The following is a 20,143-nucleotide window of genomic DNA, read 5'->3' on the forward strand; positions in this document are numbered from 1 at the left end:
AAAGAATACTTACTGGGCTGAGAAACAGGTAGCAATTTAAATTATAAACCAGTTGCATAGCAGAATCACAGAGCTCCCAGTTCCCTGAAGATGTAGATACATCTTACATCCATTCCTAAGTTGTTTTTACAGGAAACAGATGAAAACTGTTGACCACAAGCACTTAGACACCAGGCAGATTGAAACCAGGAGACTGGAGATACTTGAGACCTCACTTTGATGCCAACCCATCTGAGAAATGTGCATGAGCTGACCACACACCTGCAGCCCGCCCCCCCCCCCGCTGCCCCCCACTACTCTGTCTTTAAAAAAATTTCCCCAAAAGCCTTTGGGGGGGGGTTGAGTCTTTTGAACATGAACCACTCTTTCTCCTTGCTCAGCACCAACTAATAAATGCCGCACTTTCCTTCACCACAGTCTGGTGTCAGCAGATTGATTTTACTGCTCAAAGGCAAGCAGATCCAAGTCCAGATCCAGTAATACTATTGACCCAGCCAAAGAGTTAAAGCAATTGCTATAAGTAGTTGTAGAAATTTACCTTAAAGACATACCCTTAGCAATGTATACACATGCAAGATTATTCATTGCAGAATTGTTTGTAATAGTACAGTAATGGAAACAAATGTAACAAAGTGATTGAATAAATTATAGTACATGCACACAATGTAATACTACCATGTGTCTGTAAAAACAATGAGGACATTATCTATGAACTAATATAGAGTAATTTTTAGGGTATAATATTAGGTGAATAGAAGCAATATATTCCAGAGCGTCTACTGTATGCTACTTTGAGTATAAGACAGGAAAAATAAGAAAATATATATAAATGTACTTATTTTAAAAAATAGGATGAACTGAAAACTAACAATTTTGGTTACCCACAGATAGTGGGTAGAAACAGGATGAAAAACAGGAATGTGGTGGGAATTGGGGGATAACATTCCTTGAGTAAAAAAATTATACAGTTTGTAACTTAGAACTATTCAATATCTCACATAATCAAAATACAGATATTTAACTAAAATGAATGGTGAGGAAGGAGATGCCAAAAGGAATATTAACAGAAAAAGGATGAGCCAAACTCTCTTACCAATGACACACCACACTGATGATGTGGTGGTGGTGGATAACCGGCCAATGTAACTTTGAGAAACAGTGGTTTGACTACATAACCTAAGACTAATTAGAAAAGAAAAAAACTATACAAATATTGTACTTTTAGTTGGTAGGTTTGTTTTCTACAGGGTTATGGGTTAGCAATTCTGAAACTACTTCATGAATAGTGTATAAATCAGCATATATATTATGAATAATAAGAGCTAGGTTGCTCTTTGTCAGAGAAAAAAGTTGCAAATCAGGAGGAGGGGAAGGCTAGAATAAGCCTTAAGGAGCTGAACTGAAATTGGAGGAATTAATATAAATTCAAGTACTTAAGAATATATACAAATAGAAATAAAAAGTTATGGGGTGTGTGTGTGTGTGCATGTGTGCAAGTGTGCACACACATTATAGTTCCGTCTACTGAGGAGGACTACAGTCAATCATATCTCTACATTAGTAAGCATACCTGAATCCTATCCTCTAATAAAAGTAACTGTTTCAATAAAATGTCATTCTTAACAAAAGGAACCAGGACTCCTTGCAGGGACCTATCTCAAGGCTTTTGTGGGTTAGTCGCTCAGTCATGTCTGACTCTTTGTGACCCCATGGACTGTAGCCCACCAGGCTCCTCTGTCCATGAAAATTTCTAGGCAAGAATATTGGAGTGGGTTGCCTTTCCCTTCCCCAAGGGATCTTCCCAACCCAGGGATCAAATCTGGGTCTCCCACATGGCAGGCAGATTCTTCATTGTCTGAGCCATCAGTAAAGATGTTCAAAGTTTGGGCAGGGAGGATATAAGATGAACCTGGAACACTTTATGGGGACAGAGATTAGGAAATGCTTGAAAAACGATAGCGCCATATCAAAAAGACACTGAAGCCAACTGAATAAGCTACAGCGAACAAATCCAGAACAATTTGAGCAAAATAGAGTAAAGTAAAAATCCGTAAGTCCACAGAGATATAAATAATTGAAGAGATATATAAATGGTGGAAAAAGGAAAGATCCTCCTTGGCTTAGACTCCAATTGATAATGTAGAAATGTTACTAGGAAATCAGCACTTAGTAAACATCTGAGTGACAAATACTCAGTCAAGACTTATCAATGGAAGCCAAAATTCATAGACAAAAGTATGAGAAACAAGCTGTTTACATGGTCTCAAAGTATCTCCCCTTAAGATACTTATTCATTACAAGGAAAAATAATACAGTGAAGGAGCCTGGCAGATACCACCTTTACCAATGGTGAAAGATGCAATGTGTGATCCTAGACTAGATCCTCATTCAGAAAAATGACACTCCTGGAATAACTGGCAAAATTTGAACCAAGTCTGTAGAATACATAATATAATGGTATCAATGCTAATCTCCTGATTTTGATAACTGTACCATGGGTGTTATGGGCTGAATTGTGCCCTTCCCCCCAAACTCATGTGTTGAAGTACTCACTCTATTATCTCAGAATGTGACAGTTTGGAGGTAGGGCTTTTAAAGAGGTGATTAAGGTAAAACAAGGTCTTGTGGGTAGGCCCTGGTCCCACACGACTGATATCTTTATAGAAAGAGGAGACTGGCAAACTGCAGCAGAGAGATGACTATGTCAGGACACAGTCAGAAAGCAGCTGTCTGCAGGCCTAGGAGAGGGGACTCAAGAAAAGCCTAAACTTGCTGACACCTTGATCTTGGAATTTTCATTTCCAAAGCTCTGTGAAAATAGATTTCTTTTGTTTCAGCCACCTAGTCTACAGTATTTTATAATGGCAGCCCTAGAAAACTAATACAGTGAACAATGAAGTATCATTCAATCTTAAAAAGGGAGAAAATTTTGACCACATGCTAGAACATGATGAACCTTGAAGACATTACGGTAAATGAAACAAGCCAATCACAAAAGGGCAAATACTGCCTGAGTCCACTTATATGAAGTACCTAGAGTAGTCAAATTTATAGAGACGAAGTAGAATGGTAGGGACCAGGGACTGGGAAAAGAGGGGGCTGGGGAGTTGGTACTTACTGGGTACAGAGTTTTAGTAATACAAGATGAAAAGAGTTCTGGAGACCTCTTTGTGATGGTTTGCAGCAACATGAATGTACTTAATGTCACTGAGTGAAAATCGCTCAATCGTGTCCAACTCTTGCAACCCCATGGACTGTACAGTCCATAGAATTCTGCAGGCCAGAATACTGGAGTGGGTAGCCTCTCCCTTCTCCAGGGGATCTTCCCAATCCAGGGATTGAACCCAGGTCTACTGCATTGCGGGCGGATTCTCTACCAGCTGAGCCACCAAGGAAGCCCTCTACTAACGTCACTGAGCTATACACTTAAAAATGGTTAAAAATAAGTTTCAAGAGATGCATATTTGGTCAGAATTAAAAATGAAAATAAAGGTGAGGGAATTTTGGATATAGAGACAGGAGGCACAGGGTGGACACCATAGAAAGATAGAGGCAGAAACTGGAGTGAGGCAGCTATAAACCAAGGGTGTCCAGGAGACACCAGAAGCTAAGAAAAGCCAAGGAAGGACTCTCCCAAGAGCCCCAAGAGGGAACTCTGTCTTACTGACACACCTTGATTTCAGATGTCTAGCTTTCAGAACAGTGAGAGAATACAACTTTGTTGTCTAAAGGAAAGGTAAGAAGAGAGGAAAGGAGAGAGAGAGGGGAAGGGAGGAGGGAAGAGGAAGGTCAGAAGGAAGAGGGAGGGAGGGAAAGAAGAAAAGGGGAGAAGAAAGAGGAAAAGAAAGAAGAAAAAAACAAACTGTGAGCCTGAGAGAGTCTGTCTGTGATACAAAATACAGTGTGCCTTATCTAGTCCGCTTGGAACTGATTCAGGAGAGTAAATGATGACTACTTCACGTGGATGAAGTTCTGGAAATGTGCAAGTCTTCAGTGTCTGGGAGTACATCTGCCCAAACAACAGCCAAGTAGCATTCTTTTCCCTGGCGGAGTACCCTTACCTTTGTAAATCATTGCCTGAGCACCACATTACCGAGAGGAAGGGGTGAGCAGATGCTTTATCCTGTGACCCTGTTTGCGGTTCCTCCTACTCTTCTCCTCATTGTTCACTCACTAAGTCGTGTCCGACTCTTTGCAACCCCATGGACTGTAGCCTTCCAGGCTCCTCTGTCCATGGGATCTCCCAGGCAAGAATACTGGAGTGGGTTGCCATTCCCTTCTCCACCTTCCCACTTCTCCTTTTCACCAAAACAGCAATGAAAGTAAAAGCGTTAGTTGTTCACTTGTGTCTGACTCTTTATGACCCTATGGACTGTTGCCTACCAGGCTCCACTGTCCGTGATTTTCTCCAGGCAAGAATACCGGAGTGAGTTGCCATGCCCTTCTCCAGGCGATCTTCCCAGCCCAGGGATCAAACCCCTGTCTCTTATGCCTAATCTGTTGGCAGGCAGATTCTTTATCACTAGCACCACCTGAAAGTAGTAATAGCTGAGGGCAAATGGTAAAGGAGTTATGAGACTTCTTTTTATTTTCTGTGTGTGTTCACTTTTTCACTTACCTGATCATATTCAACAGTCAACCATTAAGTACCTTATATGTTCTGAAGGGTAATGTACTTAGTTGACAAAGATTGATCAAGTGTCTGCCATGGAGAAGGCAATGGCACCCCACTCCAGTACTCTTGCCTGGAAAATCCCATGGACGGAGGAGCCTGGTAGGCTGCAGTCCATGGGGTCGCTAGGAGTTGGACATGACTGAGCGACTTCACTTTTCACTTTCATGCATTGGAGAAGGAAATGGCAACCCACTCCAGTGTTCTGGCCTGGAGACTCCCAGGGACGGGGGAGCCTGGTGGGCTGCCGTCTCTGGGGTCACACAGAGTCGGACTGAAGCGACTTAGCAGCAGCACTGTAGGTATCAGAGATTCAGTAAGGAACAAGACAGCATCCTTGTGGCTGCTGTGAAAATGCACATCTCAGGGAATGCCATTTACTGACAGCCCCAGCTTCTGTGCTCTGAAATCTATCACTATATTCCTGCTAAGGGTACACTTCCAAAGACTCCTCCCAGTTAACGACTGAACTTGGCAGAAGTAAGAAGGCCGACCAGGTCCTGGAAGACACGATTCCTTTGGTGTATGATCTTTGACTGATTTTTTCCTTGAAACATTCTTAAAGTTATACTGAAAACTGTGGGGTCCTTCCTTCTGCCTTCCACCCCCTCTCCTTCACCAGGGTCAGAACTCCATCATGGTCTCCCCTCTCTGCCACTTTCCTCTGGTTCTTTCCCCATATTCTCTGACTGGGGTATCGCCCAGTAAATTTCTTGCATGTCTGATCCTATGGGTTTTTTTCAGGTTTTTGTTTATAATTTTTATTGGGGCTCCCCTGATGGCTCAGACAGTAAAGAATCTGCCTGCAATTTGGAAGACGTGGGTTCACTCCCTCGGTGGGGAAGATCCCCTGAGGAAGAGAATGGCTACCCACACTTCAGTGTTCTTGTCTGGAGAATTCCATTTTGTTTTTCTTTTAATTTTTATTGGATTATAGTTGCTTTATATACAATGTTGTGTTGGCTTATGCTGTATAGAGAAGTAAATCAGCTATTTATATACATATATCCACTTTTTTTTTTTTTGATTCCTGTTCCATTCAGGTTACCACAATACATTAAGTAGAGTTCCCTGTGCTATACAATAGGTTCTCAAAGTCATCTATTTTATACATCATATCAATAGTGTCAACCTCAGTCTCCCAGTCCATCTTCCTTCCCACTTGGTATCCATACATTTGTTCTCTCCATCTGTGTCTCTATTTCTTTAATCCCATCTTGGTGTCTCCTTCTTGGAAAATCCTGACTAACAAAGTCCCCAACTCCCTGCAGGAAGGGGCAGAGGGAGCATGCCCTCTGGAGTCAGAGACTGGTTTTACCACTTATTGGGAAGTTATTTCATCTCCCCCACCTCAGTTTCATTATAGACTTAGATTCAGTGCCATCACTTGTAAAATAAGGGGAATAATAATAAACTAAACTCACAGGGTGCTTATGAGGATTAAACACATTATTATATGGGTAAAGCTCCTAGAATGGTGCGAGGCACATGGTCTGTATAAATGCTGGTTATTACAGACCTTGCATTTTAGTGAAGAAGAGAGAGAAATTAGATACACCAAACAGGTGGCAATCACACTAAGGTGAAAGTCAGGAGGAGGATGTGACGTGATGACCAAGGAGCTATTTTATTTTAGATCAGGAATCAGGAAATGTCTATAAGAGAGTGTCCACCATGGTGAGCTCTGGAGAAGCCTGATTAGCTGAAGGAAACAGCTTGTGCAAAGACCTTAAGGCAAAAATGAGCAGGCTGTGCTTCAGAAAGGACAAGAAAGTCAAGGAAACTGGAGGGGAGAGAACAAGAATAGTAGGTGAGGAGACTGGGAGACAGGTGGAAGCCAGATCATGAAGAGTCGAGTAGGCCAGACAAGGAGTTTCATTTCTTGTTAATTAATCTTTTGCGCATTTGCCAGCCACCCAGCTAAGTGCCAAACCCCCTGATAATTCTGGCTCTACATTTTCCATTCCCATGATTAGAGGCAACTTGAAGTAACAGTGACCTATGACCCCAGACAAAGGTCATACAGGGGCGCAAAACCATCTTCTAAAGAATCTCTTTCCTTCTTTGAGCTTTTGTATAACTAGATAAAATTATCTGCTCTTGTCACATTTTTTCTATTTTTAGACATTTTGGGGATAAACATAGGCTTGTTGTTTTACTAAGCTTTACCTTATAGATACTTTACTTTTCTTAATAAAAAAGTGATATATATAAAAATAACTTTATATATATATATATAAAACTTTTTTTAAAGTTAAAAATAAAAACTAGATTCACTTTGTTATCAAAGTCTTGGTGGTTTAAAACAACTAGCACCACCACCTACCAACTCTGTGATTGGCTATTATCCTCAGCACTGCTGAGCTTGGCTAAACTTACTGCACTCCAGTTGAACTGACCAGCAGTCAATGAGTGCCTTTCACAAGTGGGCAAAGACTGATAACCACTCCAGCCATTACATGATAGTCTTGAAATGCCCAGGAGAAGGTGTGTCTATTTCACTCTGCGTTGTATTCTACTGTGAAGCCAGAGGCTGAAGTTTGGTGTTTTCAAGGTCCTACGTACTCACTCACTTTTCCTTAACCCAGACTTGTCTCTATATTTGTCCATACCCATATAATTGATCGGGGTCTCAGCTCTCTCACTTATAAAATAAGGATAATATATCATTTCTACTTGCCTTGGGAGGCTGAGTAAGTGAAGTTTTCTCTGGTAAATTCTTCTGAATTTGGGTTCATGAGGCAATGAGGAGTCATGGAGAAGCGTGGGGGGGGGGGAGGGGGGAGGGGCGGGGAGGATAATCCATTTTCCCCACAAGTTCAGTGAAGGTGAAAAAGTTTCTAACTGGAATTCTAGATGGGAAAGTGATAACTAAAGTACTGAGATAGTAAGACAAGCTGCTGTGTTTTCATGCCAAATTAGAGTCCTGATAACAAGAATAGCATTTGCAGAAGCACCCTTCTGGGCAAAATTACAAAGGACATCAGTCTCTAGGATTCAGGCTGCAGACTGGCAGTCTTGGGTCCTCCCCCAAGAGGTCTTAATTTCTCTGTTAAAATCTATGGACGCCTCAGGAAACCCAGGGATTTCCTTGTTAGATCTGCCTCTGGTTAGTTGGTGCCTTACACCATTCACTGGCCCTCAACTGTTCAGCCTGCAAACTAGAACAACATACAATTTAACCAACCTATCATCTTCCAAGGTTAATGGTAAGCTTTACCAGTAACCAGGGAGAGGAGAGGACAACATAGTCAGAGAACAGAGTGGGAAATTGCAGGAAGTACTTCCTGGAATCTTAACATTGAAGGAGAAGGATATAAAATCAACCATTCTCTAGGTTAGACAAAGGGCCATAACAGTGGGAAGAAAATACCTTCTTTTTATTAAAGGTTTCTTATTATTTATTTTTTTAAAACATTTTATTATTGTTTATTATTTACATGAACCAGTTTTCAAGGCTTTATTGAACTTTTATGTTTTGGCTTTTTGGCCACAGGCATGTGGGATCTCAGCTCCCCAACCAGGGATCAAACCCACACCCCTGGCACTGGAAAGCAAAGTCTTAACCACTGGAATGCCAAGGAAGTCCCAGAAATATTTTCTAATTTTGGATTATGGAGGAAGGAAAAAACAGATTTCCTACATTGTATTGCTTATCTGACTATAGAAAATAAAGATATTATTTTTTCTTGATGGTATTCTTTAGCTTAGAGCAGAAGCTCTTAAGTTTGGTTGCTTCTCAGAGTCATCTGTTAAGCCTAATTCAATACTGCTTGAGAGAGAATCTCTAGGACTTCCACTTAGGACTAACAGGGATCATATTTATTCTTCCACTGGAAACAGCCAAAACACGGGCAAAATATATAAAGCAATAGTTTCCAAGGCCTCGGACATAAGTAAACAAAGGACAGTGATCTCTGAGTCCCAGGAAAGAAACAAGGTAAGTCTTTGATTAGCCCAGCTTGCAGCCAGGCTGTTGCCAGTTTCTAGTACAGGTTGGAGCACTGTGGACTGCTTGAACTGAAGAGGGAAAGCCAAAATTTTGGTGAAATTAAGTTGGTAGAATTCTCAGGACAAAGTATCAGAGAGAAAAATGTAATAAAGAGAGAGTGTGTGTGTGCCTTGAATATTTGCAGAGTGCATGTGCTAAGTCGCTTCAGTCGTGTCTGAGCCTTTGTGACCCCATGGACTGTAGCCTGCCAGGCTCCTCTGTCTATGAGGATTCTCCAGGGAAGAATACTGGAGTGGGTTGCCATTTCCTCCTCCAGGGGATCTTCTCCACCCAGGGATTGAACCTGAATCTCCTGCATCTCTGCACTTCAAGAAGATTCATTACCAGTAAGCCACCTGGGAAGCCCATTTGCAGAGTACCCCTTGAGTATTCCTCTTAATATTGATCAGGGCTTCCCTTGTGGCTCAGCTGGTAAATACTCTGCCTGCAATGTGGGAGACCTGGATTTGATCCCTGGGTTGGGACGATCCCCTGGATAAGGAAAAGGCTACCCACTCCAGTATTCTGGCCTGGAGAATTCAGTGGACTGTATAGTTCATGGGGTTGCAAAGAGACAGACATGACTGAGCAACTTTCACTCACTCACTCACATATGTATAAAAAAAACTACCTAAAACTAGGGTGAAAAAAATCTGAAAGGATTAAAGGTGACAGTGTCCAGCACTCATACAGGGCCAAGAATAGTGTCTATTTTCAACACCCAGAATGGAAAACCTTAAGATTCAAGGGTAGATTAAACAGAAGTTTTCAGTCATAGGGAATAATTAGCCCCTAACTGATAGCTGCTTCAGTCCTGCCTAACAAATCTTAAGAGCAAATCGGAAAGAATTAAAGTGTTTCCAGATAACTTAATCTTGTTCCAGAAGCCTAAGCATACAGAAATATCCAGCACTCAAAAGGGTAAAATTCAAAATGTTCAAGCATCTAATTAAAAAAAAAAGCTACCAGGCATAAAGAGAAGGAAGAAAATGAAATCCAAAATGAGATAAATCAAATAATTGAAAACAACCCAGAACTGACACAAATACTAGAACTAGTAGACAAGGACTGCATTTATACACTGATTTTATATAATTTGAAAGTTAGAGACACAGAAGATATTTTAAAAGAGCTAAAGAAAATGTACAGAAATAAAAACTACAATGTCATGTATACCTGGGGTGGATTCATGTCAATGTATGACAAAACCAATATGATACTGTAAAGTAATTAGCCTCCAAAAAAATTTAGAAAGTTTAAAAAACTACAGTGTCTAAGATAAAAATTCCCTGGCTGGGAATAATAGCAGATTATACATGATAAAATAAAAGATCAGCAAATTATGAAGACACAACAATACAAACTATTCAAAATGAAACATGCAAAGATAATTTTAAAACATGATCAAAGAATTAATGAGCTGTGGAATACCTTCGAGCTGCCTGATATATTTTTAATTGGAGAATTCAAAGTGTAAGAGGATGTCATAAAAAAATATTTGAAGAAATAATGACTAAGATGTCCCCAAATTTGATGAATACAATAAAAATACAGATGCAAGGATTTCAATAAAATGCTTATCACAGAAACATTAATAAAATTACATCAAGATACATTAAATAAAACTTTAAAACCAGTGATAAGCAGAAAATCTTAAGAGCAGTCAAATAAATAAAAGACATATTATTTGCAGAAGAATAAAGATAAGGAATGAAACAGATGTCTCATTGGAAACAATGCAAGTGAGAAGACAGTGGAATCACACTTTAAAGGACTAAAATAAAACAACTTTCAACCTAGAATTTTAGGCCCAGAGAAAATATCTTTTAAAAATGAAGGCAAAATGCTTTTTCAGACTAAGAAACTAGAAAGATTTTTTTTTTTTTGCCAAATCTATGCTATCATAAATGCTAAAGGAAGTCCTTCAGGCAAAAGAAAAGTGATACCAGATGGAAATATGGTCTATAAAAATGTATGAAGAACAGTGGAAATGGAAAATGTATGGATAAATATTTATGATTTTCTCCAACGCTTTAAATCACTTAAAAAGACAATCATCTTTTTAAACACAAATGATAACAATATGGTACTTAGTATATTGTGGTTTTATACATATGTAAAGGTAAAATATTTGACAAAGTACAAAGTTGAGGTAAGCAGAAATATACTATTGTACAGCTCTAGTGTACATGAAGTGGTAAAACAGCACTCAAATATGGAGTTTGATAAGTTAAGGTAGTGTACTATATATTCTTAAGCAAACACTAAAATAACAAAGCAGAGTTATAAATAATAAGCTAATAAAAGCAATAAAGCAGAATCATAAAATCCATTCAAGTATTCCCAAAAGAAAGCAGAAAAAGAGGAAAAGCAGAGCACAGGGAACAAATATTAAACAAATAACAAGACAGAATCAGTCATATCAATAATCACAATAAATGGAATGGTCAAAATAAGACAACTGAAAGGCAAAATGTGTGAGTGTACAAACGTGAGGCTTAACTGTATCATTTGCAAATATTTTCTCCCATTCAGTATACTTCCCTTTAATTATGTTTATGATTTCCTTTGTTGTCCAAAAGCTTTTAAATTTCATTAGGTCCCATATGTTTATGTTTGCTTTTGTTTGCTTTCAGAAGGAGATCCAAAAAAATATTGCTCAGTTTATGTCAGAGTATTCTACCTGTTTTCTTCAGGGAAATTTATGATTTCTAATATTACATTTATGATTAAATGGTCTTCAACCATTTTGAGTTTATTTTTGTATATGGTATGATAAAAATGTCCTAAACTAATTCTTCTATATATCAGGTTTCCCAGAACCACTTATTGAAGACATTCTTTTCTCCATTGTATATTCTTACCTCCTTTGTCATAGATTAATTGAGCATAGGTTCCTTCTTTCCGTTATATTGATGTGTGTGTGTCTGCTTTTGTGCCAGCACTGTACTGTTTTGACTGTTGTAGCTTTGTAGTATAGTCTAAAGTCAGCGAGTGCCAACACCTCCCGCTCTATTCTTCATAACCAGGATTGTTTTGGCTATTCATGTCTTTGGTGTTCCCATAGAAATTTTAAAATTACTTGTTCTAGTTGTGTGAAAAATTCCATTGGTATTTTGATAGGGATTGCATTGAATCTACTGAACTTGCTTTGGATAGTATTAATATGGCCATTTTAATAATATTAATTCTTCCAATCCAAGAACATGGTATATCTTTCTATTTGTGTAATCTTTCATCAGTGTCTTATAGTTTTCCGAGTATAGGTCTTTTACCTCCTTCAATAAGTTTATTTCTAGGTATTATAATCTTATTCCTTTTACTCTGATGGTAAATGGAACTGTTTATTTAATTTCTCTTTCTGATAGTTCTTTGTCAGCATACAGATATGCAATGGATTTCTGTATGTTAATTTTATATCCTGCAACTTTACCAACTTCACTGATGAGCTCTAGTAATTTTTGGTGGCATCATTAGGATTTTCTACACATAGCATTATGTCATCTGCAAATAGCAACAGTTTTATGTGTTCCTTTCCAATCCAGATTCCTTTTACTTCTTTTAATAATTACTTGGGCTAGGACTTCCAATACTAGGTTGAATAAAAGTGGTTAAAGTCAGCATCCTTATCTTGTTCTTGATCTTGGAGGAAATGCTTTTAACTTTTCATGTTGAGTATGATGTTAGCTGTGGGCCTGTCATATATGGCCTTTATTATGTTGAGGTATCTTCCTTCTATCCCTACTTTCCAAAGAGTTCTTTTTATCATAAATTGATATTGAATTTTGTCAAAAACATTTTCTGTACCAATTGTGATGATCATATGGTTTTTATTTTGCAGTTGTTAATGTAATATATTTGAGTGATTGATCTGCAGATATTAGACCATCATTTTTGGTTGGGGATGCTGAGCACAGCAGTGTTTGCACAGGATCTTTGAAGGAGTTCACCATTCATTACCTCTACCATTGTTTGGTCTCAGGTCTAACAACAGAGAGGGAACATAGACCCACCCATCAACAGAAAACTGGATTAAAGATTTACTGAGCATGGTCCCATCTATCAGTACAAGACACAATTTCCCCCACAGTCAGTCTCTCCCATCAGGACGCTTCCATAAGCCTTGGATCCTTCTCCATCAGAGGGCAGACAGACTGAAAACCACAAGCACAGAAAACTAACCAAACTGATCACATGGACCACAGCCTTGTCTAACTCAGTGAAACCATGAGCCATGCCATGTAGGGTCACCCAAAACAGACAGGTCATGGTGGAGAGTTTTGACAAAATGTGGTCCACTGGAGAAGGGAATGGCAAACCCCTTCAGTATTCTTGCCATGAAAAGTATCAAAAGGCAAAAAAACTATGACACGGAAAGATGAACACCCCAGGTTGTTAGGTGCCCAATATGCTACTAGAGAAGAGTGGAGAAATAACTCCAGAAAGAATGAAGAGATGGAGCCAAAGTGAAAAAAACGCCCAGTTGTGGATGTGACTGTTGATGGAAGTAAAGTCCAATGCTGTAAACAGCAATACTACATAGGAACCTGAAATGTTAGGTCCATGAATCAAGGTAAATTAGAAGTGGAGATGGCACTAACAGGAAATGGCAAGAATGGACATCGACATTTTAGGAATTAGTGAACTAAAATGGACTGGAATGGACTAATTTAATTCAGATGACCACTCTATATACTACTGTGGGCAAGAATCCCTTAGAAGAAATGGAAGAGTCCTCAGAGTCAACAAGAGAGTCCAAACTGCAGTACTTGGGTGCAATCTCAAAAATGACAGAATGATCTCTGTTCTTTTCCAAGGCAAACCATTCAATATCAGAGTAAACCAAGTCTATGCCCCAACCAATAATGCTGAAGAAGTTGAAGTCAAACAGTTCTATGAAGACCTACAAGACTTTTTAGAACTAACACCCAAAAAAAGATGTCCTTTTCATTATAGGGGACTGGAACATAAAACTAGAAAGTCAAGGGATACCTGGAGTAACAGGAAAATTTGGCCTTGGAGTACAAAATGAAGCAGGGCAAAGACTAATAGAGTTTTGCCAAGAGAACACATGGGTCATAACAAACACCCTCTTCCAACAACAGAAGAGACAACTCTACACATGGACATCACCAGATGGACAATACCTAAATCAGGTTGATTATATTCTTTGCAGCCAAAGATGGAGAAGCTCTATATAGTCAGCAAAAACAAGACTGGGAGCTGACTGTAGCTCAGATCATGAACTCCTTATTGCCAAATTCAGACTTAAATTGAAGAAAGTAGGGAAAGCTACTAGACTGTTCAGCTATGACCTAAATCAAATCCCTTATAACTATACAGTGGAAGTGACAAATAGATTCAAGGGATTAGATCTGATAGAGTGCCTGAAGAACTATGGATGTAGGTTCGTGATACTGTACAGGAGGCAGTGATCAAGGCCATCCCCAAGAAAAAGAAATGCAAAAAGGCAAAATAGCTGTCTGATGAGGCCTTACAAATAGCTGAGAAAATAAGAGAAGCTAAAGGCAAAGAAGAGAAGGAAAGATATACCCATTTGAATGCAGAGTTCCAAAGAATAGCAAGGAGAGATAGGAAAGTCTTCCTCAGTGATCAGTGCAAAGAAATAGAGGAATACAATAGAATGGGAAAGACTAAAGATCTCTTCAAGAAAATTAAAGATACCAAGGGAACATTTCATGCAAAGATGGGCTCAATAAAGGACAGAAATGGTAAGGACCTAATAGAAGCAGAAGATATTAAGAAGAGGTGGCAAGAATACACAGAACTATACCAAAAAGATCTTCATGACCCAGATAATCATGATGGTGTGAACACTCACCTAGAGCCAGACATCATGGAATGCAAAGTCAAAAGGGCCTTAGGAAATATCACTACTAACAAAGCTAGTGGAGGTGATGCAATTTCAGTTGAGCTATTTCTAATCCTGAAAGATGATGCTATGAAAGTGCTGCACTCAATATGCCAGCAAATTTTAAAAACTCAGCAGTGGCCATAGAACTGGAAAAGGTCAGTTTTCATTCCAATCCCCAAAATGGACAATGTGAAAGAATGTTCAAACTACCACAAAATTGTACTCATCTCACACGCTAGCAAAGTAATGCTCAAAATCCTCCGAACCAGGCTTCAACAGTACATGAACCATGAACTTCCAGATGTTCAAGCTGGATTTAGAAAAGGCAAAGGAACCAGAGATCAAATTGCCAACATCCATTGGATCATAGAAAAAGCAAGAGAATTCTGAAAAAACATATACTTCTGCTTTCTTGATTATGCCAAAGCCTTTGACTGTCTATATCACAATAAACTGTGGAAAATTCTTCAAGAGATGGGACGGAATACCAGATCACCTGATCTGCTTCCTGAGAAATCTTATGCAGGTTTCTCACACATATGCACAAGCAACAGTTAGAACCAGACAAGGAATAACAGACTCGTTCCAAATTGGGAAAGGAGTACGTCAAGGCTTTATATTGTCCCTCTGCTTATTTAATTTATATGAAGAGTACATCTTGCAAAATGCCCGGCTGGATGAAGCAGAAGCTGGAATCAAGATTGCTGGGAGAAATATCAATAACCTCAGATACACACATGACACCACCCTAATGGCAGAAAGTGAAGAGGAACTAAAGATATTCTTGATGAAAGTGAAAGAGGAGAGTGAAAAAGCTGCCTTAAAACTCAACATTGAAAAAAACTAAGATCTTGGCACCTGGTCCCATCACTTCATTGCAAATAGATGAGGAAACAATGAAAACAGTGACAGATTATATTTCTTGGGCTCCAAATCACTGGAGATGGTGACTGCAGCCATGAAATCAAATGACACTTGCTCCTTGGAAGAAAAGCTATGAGAAACCTAGACAGCATATTAAAAAACAGAGACCTTTACTTTGCCAACAAAGGTCCATCTAGTCAAAAGCTATGGTTTTTCCAGTAGTCATGTATGGATGTGAGAGTTGGACTATAAAGAAAACTGAACACCAAAAAATCGATGCTTTTGAACTGTGGTGTTGGAGAAGACTCTTGAGTGTCCCTTGGACTGCAAGGAGATCCAACCAGTCAATCCTAAAGGAAACCAGTCCTGAATATTCATTGGAAAGACTGATGCTGAAGCTGAGACTCCAATACTTTGGCCACCTGATGTGAAGAATCTTTCCTGATTCTGGGAAAGATTGAGGGCAGGAAGAGAAGGAGACAACAGAGGATGAAATGGTTGGATGGCATCACCAACTCAACAGACACAAGTTTAAGTAAACTCCAGGAGTCGGTGATGGACAGGGAGGCCTGGCGTGCTGCAGTCCATGGGGTCACAAAGAGTTGGACACCACTGAGTGACTAAACTCACTGGCACCCATAAGATAAATCCCATTTGATCATGGTGTATGATCTCTTTAATGTGTTGTTGGGTTCAGTTTGCTAATATTTTCTTTAGGAGTTTTGCATACTCATCAGTGGTCTGCCCTGTAATTTTCTATTTTGTGATGTCTTTGTCTCGTCTTGGAAACATATTTTGTTGGACTCATAGAATGAGTGCAGAAACATTCCTTCCTCTGTAATTTTTCTGGAATAGTTTGGGAATAGTAGTAATTGATCTGCTCACATTTTCTATTTCTTCCTAGTTGAGTCTTGGGAGATTGTACATTTCTAATAATTTGTCATTTTTTCTAGGTTATCCATTTTATTGGTATATACTTGTTCATTGCAATCTCTCTTTTCTTTTTATTCCTGTGGTCTTGGTTGTAACTTGTTTTCGTTTCTGATTTTAATTTGAGCACTCTTTCTCTTTTTTTGATGTGTCTGGCTAAAGGCTTATCAATCTTGTTTACTTTTTCAAAGAACCAGCTCTTATATAGTCAAATGATTTTTGACATGTGTGCTAAGAACACACAGTGGTGAAGTATAGTTTTTCAATTGATGGTATTGGGAAAAGTATATATCCACATGCAGAATGAAACAGGACCCTCATTTCACACCATTTATCAAAATAAATCAAAATAGTATAAAGACTTACATAAGACTGGAAACTGTAAATTTACTAGAAGAAAACAGGAGGAAATCTTCTTGACTTTGGTCTGGGCAATGGTTATTTTAGATTTAGCACTAAAAGCATAAGCAACAAAATAAAAAATAAATAAGTGGGGATGCCACTTCATTAAATCAAAAAGTTTCTGTAAAGTGAAGTAAATAATCAACAGAGCAAAAGGTAATGTATAGAATGGGAGAAAATATACATCAACCCTGTATCTGATAAGTGGTTAATATCCAAAACATATATAAGGCATTCATACAACTCAATAGCCAAACCCAAATAATCCAATTCAAAAATGCCGGAGAGGGTGTGGAGAAACAGGAATGCTCTTATACTGTTGGTGGGAATGCAAACTAACCACTATGGAGAACAGTATGGAGATTCCTTAAAAAACTAGGAGTGAAACAACCATATGACCCAGCAATCCCACGATGAGTCATAAACCCTGAGGAAACCAGAACTGAAAAAGACACATGTACCCAAATGTCCACCGCAGCAGTATTTACAATAGCTAGAACATGGAAGCAACCTAGATGTCCATCGGCAGATGAACGGATAAGGAAGCTGTGGTACATACACACAATGGAATATTACTTAGCTGTAGAAAGGAACACATTTGAGTCAGTTCTAATGAGGTGGATGAACCTAGAGCTTATTATACAGAGCGAAGTTAAGTCAGAAAGAGAAAGACAAATATTGTGCATTAATGTATTTATATGGAATCTCATAAGATGGCACTGACGATCCTACCTGCAGGGCAACAAAGGAGACGCAGACATAAAGAACAGACTTTGGGACTCAGTGAGAGAAAGAGAGGGTGGGGTGATCTGCGAGAACAGCACTGAAAAATACACATAACCAAAAGGAAAAAAATGGGCAAAAGACCTGGATAGAGGTCTCAGAAGAAGACATATAAATGGCGAACAAGTACATGAAAAGGTGTTTAACTTCATTTATTATCAGGCAAATGCCTGGAAAATCACATGGGCGGAGGAGCTTGGTGGGCTGCAGTCCATGGGGTTGCGAAGAGTCGGACATGACTGAGCGACTTCACTTTCACTTTTCACTTTCATGCATTGGAGAAGGAAATGGCAACCCACTCCAGTGTTCTTGCCTGGAGAATCCCAGGGATGGGGAGCCTGGTGGGCTGCTGTCTATGGGGTCACACAGAGTCAGACAGGACTGAAGTGACTTGGCAGCAGCAGCAGCAGCAGCAGCAACTCAAAACCACTGTGAGCTATCTCACACCTGGCTATTAACAAAAATAAGAGAAGACATCAAGAGTTGAGAAAAAAGTGCCCTTGTACACTGCTGGGAAGAACGTAAATTGGTATAGCCACTATGGAAAAAAGTATGAAAGTTCCTCAAAAAGTTAAAAACCAAAAATAAGAACTACCTTATGATTCAGTCATCCCACTACTTCTGGGTATATATCCAAAGGAAATGAAATCAGATATGTCCTGAAGAAATATCTGTGCTCCACATACTCATATCAGCATTGCTTACAATAACTGAGATATGGAAATGTCAGTTCAAGTTAAATGTCAGTCAATAGATGAACTGATAAAGAAGATGTGATTATCTATCCATCCATCCATCCATCCATCTACCTACCTATCAATCAATCAAACACATATAGGTCCAGGCACACACATACACGTTCACAAACATACACACACACACACACCACATAAAGGAAGATTACTCAGTCTTAAAAAGGGAATTTTGCCACTGTGACAACATAATGAACCTGGAGGACGTTATACTAGGTGAAGGAAGCCAAACACAGAAAGACAAATACGGCATGGTCTCACTTATATGGGGAATCTAAAATAGGCTAACTTCATAGACGTAGAGAATAGAATGTGGCTGCCAAGAGCTAAGGGAGGTGGAAATGAGATGTTGGTCAATGGGTACAAAGTTTCAATTATGTAAGATGAGCAAGTTCTGAAGATCTAATGTATACAGTATGACTTTAGGACACTGTGATTGTATCATATATTTGAGATTCAATAACAGGGTAGATCTTAAGTGTTCTTACCACATACAAACAAAAAAGAAAAAGAAAAGGAAAGGAAAAAAAAAGGTAACAATGTGAGGTGATGGATATGTTAATTAGCTTGATTTTTATGATTATTTTACAATGTATATGTATATCAAATCAAATATATACTATTTTTATCTGTTGACTACATCTCAATAAAGTTACAGAAGAAAAGCTCTGCATACAAATGGCTTCACTTGTGAATTGTTTCAACCATTTAAGGAATAAACAATACTTATGATAAACTAACTCTTCCAGAAAATTGAAGAGGGGCTGATATTTTCCAGTTCATTCTAGAAGGCCATTAATATATTAATAAAAACCAGATAAAGAAAATATAAGAAAAGAACACTAAGACTGATTATCTTTCATAAACACAAATGCAAAAATTCTAAACAAAATTTTAGCAAATTAAATCCAATGATACATAAAAAGACAATACCTCATGATCAATTGGCATGTCCCAGGAATGCAAGGTTGTATTTTAACATTTCAAAATTAGTCAGTGGGCTTCCCTGGTGGCTTAGTGCTAAAGCCACCTGCCAGTGCAGAAGATGTGGGTTTGATCCTTGATCTGGGAAGATCTCACATGCTGGGAGCAACTAAACCTCTGTGCCACAACTACTGAGCCTGCGCTCTAGAGTCTGTGACTCTCAGCTACGAAATCCTGTGTGCCCTTGAGCCTGTGCTCCACAAGAAAAGCTACTACAGTGAGAAGCCCACACACCACAACTAGAGTACCTCCTGCTTGCTGCAACTAGAGACAAATCCACAGAGCAACGAAGACCCAGCAGGGCCAAAAACAAATAAGTACAGTTATTTTAAAAATTAGTGCATTTCTCCATTCACCATATTAACAGACTAATAAAGAAAACCTACATAATTATTTCAATAAATGCAAACAAAAATATCAATAAAATCCAGCATCCATTCCTTACAAAAACAACTAGAAAACAAGAAATTCTTTCTCAAGCTAATAAAGGGCATCTACAAAAAACCTACTCCTAATGATGAAAATGAATGAATATTAATGCCTAAGATTAATAACAAGATAAGGATATCTGCTGTCATTGCTTGTATTCAACATTGTTCTGGATGATCAAACCATTATAGTAAGGTCAGAGATACACATATCATTAATGATTAGGGAAACGCAAGCTAAATCTGTAATGAGATATCATTACATACCTTTTAAAATGGCTTTAAAAAAGGATTTACCATAGCAAGTAAGGTAAAAGTCAAAGATGTAGAGGATCTGGAACTCTTACAGACTGCTGGTGGGAATGTTAAACGATGCAGCCACTTTGGAAAACAGTTTGGCAGGTTCTTAAGCTAAAAATATAACAGCCATGTGTGTACATGCTAAGTCACTTCAGCCGTGTT

This window comes from Ovis canadensis, chromosome 12, assembly GCF_042477335.2.
Source record: "Ovis canadensis isolate MfBH-ARS-UI-01 breed Bighorn chromosome 12, ARS-UI_OviCan_v2, whole genome shotgun sequence".
Taxonomy (NCBI): Eukaryota; Metazoa; Chordata; class Mammalia; order Artiodactyla; family Bovidae; genus Ovis; species Ovis canadensis.